Below are 2,691 nucleotides of genomic sequence, written 5' to 3'. Positions count from 1 at the left end.
TTGCCACCATCCCAATAAACTGCGCTAACTGCTGAGAATAGCTCTGACCTTGTCCAGCATATTGTTATTGCTATTTGTTTTATTGAGATAGGAATTTATGTAGCCCAGGTTGGCTTCAAACTTGGCATGCAGCCAAAGATGACTTCAAACACCTGATCCTGTCACTATCACCACCTCTCAAGCACTTGTTCAATGTTCTCTGTGAGTTCGAGTCCAGGCCACAGAGTGAATTACAGGACAGCCAAGGCCACACTGAGAAACCTTGTCTCAAACCCACCCTCTCCCCAAAATTAAAAACTGTTTCCATAGGTTCACCAAGAACCTTTCTTCTTGTGACCAAAGGACACTTTGAACCTCAGGCTCCAGGTTTGTGGTAGTTTGAATGTAATTGGCCCCATAAGCTCATAGAGAGTGGCACTATTGGGGTTGTGTCTTTGTTGGAATAGATATGGCCTTGTTGGAGGAAGTGTGTCACTGTGGAGGAGGGCTTTGAGATCTTATATATGCTCAAGCCACTCCCAGTATCTCAGACCACTTCCTGTTGCCTGTGGGAGCGAGATGCAGTCCCTTTTCCATTATCAGCTCTTTCTCCAGCACCATGTCTGCCTGAGTGCTGTCATGTCCCACCCAGATGACAATGGATTAAACCTCGGACACTGTAGGCCACCCAGTTAAACGTTTTCCTTTATAAACGTTGCCATGGTCATGACGTCTCTTCACAGCTACAGAAACCGTAACCAAGACAGGATTGAAAAGTGACCTCCAGAGTCCCAGGGTCTGCTGGGCTAGGTGGGGTTCATGGCTGGAGAGTGATTTCCTGCTAACCGTGGAAAGCCAGTCTGTGGTACCTAGTGGGGGTCTCCTGGGTGTTGGGGCTCATATGCCTTGTGTTCTAGAATCAGAAACCCCTGGAGATGAACCTACAAATCCAGGAGTGGCTGAACGGAGGAGGCAGCGATGCCCTCTTGTACCCAACCCTTGCATTTTCCTCATATTTCCATTTTCTTTGACTATTCCTCCTGTAAAATTGTATTTATTGTTGTATGTGTGTGCGCACACATGTTCGATGGTGCGTGTATAGAGGTCAGAGGACAACTTGTGGGAGTCAGTTCTCTCTTTCCACTCCGTAGGTCCTAGGGATCCAACTCGGGTCTTCAGGCTTGACAGCAAATGCCTTTACCCACTGAGCCATCTTGCTGGCTCTTTGGCTGGTTAAAGGATACAAAATACAGACATCCTAGGACCTGCTGGGCTTTTTGAACAGCAGGGAAAGCTCCCTGGTCCAGTTTCACAGATTGAAGCTTCCTACTGTGTGATGGACTTTTGTAGAGCCCCCACCTGCTTTCCCTAGGGTACTCAGAGCCACCGTGTGGAGAGGGCACTGGCAGCCACCTGATGTGTCATGGGGTGGGAAGCCTGGCGCACCATACAGGAGGCACAGCCTAGCATTGCCGGACTCAGCCAGACATGGAGGGAGGCCTAAGACCTGTCTCCATTTGTATACTCATGCACCCTATCCAGCCCACCAACTTGCTCTAACTCTGGGGTCACATTCCCCAGCAGCAGAAATGCTTCTCTGAACAAGGAAGAGGCTCACGCCCTCGAGGACCATAGCTCTGGTGGGGTGTTCGGCTGTTTTGAGGAACGCAAGGCTCTTCAGCTCTTTTTGGTGTAAACACACAGGTCTGCCTGTTTTCAAATGTCTCTAAGTCCCTTCAAAAATAACACTTCGGGGTCAGCCAGGCTGGCTTGGCCAGGCTAACACATCATGACTTTGTTTCCCCACCTGCAGTGGAGAGAAGCAAGGTGTCCCTGCCTCCCTCCTGTTTTCCTGTTTCAGGAACCCAGAATGGTTACCCAGGTTCAAAGTTGAAGAAGTGTGACAGAATTTGGGTGGGGGCAGAGGGTACTGTGTCCCCCCCCCCCCCACACACTAAGTTTACAACATGAGTTTTCCCACTAGCCAACCGTTCTGGTTGGGTTTTTTTTTCAACTTGACACAAGCTAGAGTTGTTGGGAAAAGAAAGAAACCTCAGCTGAGAAAATGCCTCTATCACCTCTTGTAGGCAGGTCTACAGGCCATTTTCCTGATTAACGGTTGATGTGGGAGGGCCCAGCTCACTATGCATGATGCCCTCTCTGGACTGGTGGTTCTGGGTGGCATAATAAATAGGCTGGCTGGGCGGTGGCACATGCCCTTAATCCCAGCACTTGGGAGGCAGAGGCAGGCGAATCTCTGTGAGTCTGAGGCCAGACGAGTCTACAGACGAGCTCCAGGACAGGCAGGACTATTGCACAGAGAAACCATGTGGAGATGGGGCAGAGAGCAAGCCACAGGGAGTAAGCCATTAAGTAGCACTCCCCATGATTTCTATACCAGTTCCTGACTCCAGGCTTCTGCCCTGATTACTTTTCATAAGGGTCTGTGAGCCTTTCCAAGTTACATTTGGTGATGGTGTTTAATCGCAGCAATAGAAAGCAAAGTACAGCACCATCTCAGACCCAGTGGCCCTTGGTGTTTTGCTGGTTGGTCACTGGCAAAGACAGTGCAGGGCTGGGTGCCCAGGTCACACGTTTGGCTGTCTCCTCAGGGATGCAAGGCACTCCACCCTGCTTCAAGGTCCCTTTCTCAAGCCCCTCCCACAGCCCCTCCCACAGCCCCTGTCCCCACAGCCCCTCCCACAGCCCCTG

Source organism: Microtus ochrogaster, unplaced genomic scaffold (assembly GCF_000317375.1).
Source record: "Microtus ochrogaster isolate Prairie Vole_2 unplaced genomic scaffold, MicOch1.0 UNK31, whole genome shotgun sequence".
Classification (NCBI taxonomy): domain Eukaryota; kingdom Metazoa; phylum Chordata; class Mammalia; order Rodentia; family Cricetidae; genus Microtus; species Microtus ochrogaster.
The sequence above is the reverse complement of the archived record's forward strand: the minus strand, read 5'-3'. Positions refer to the sequence as shown.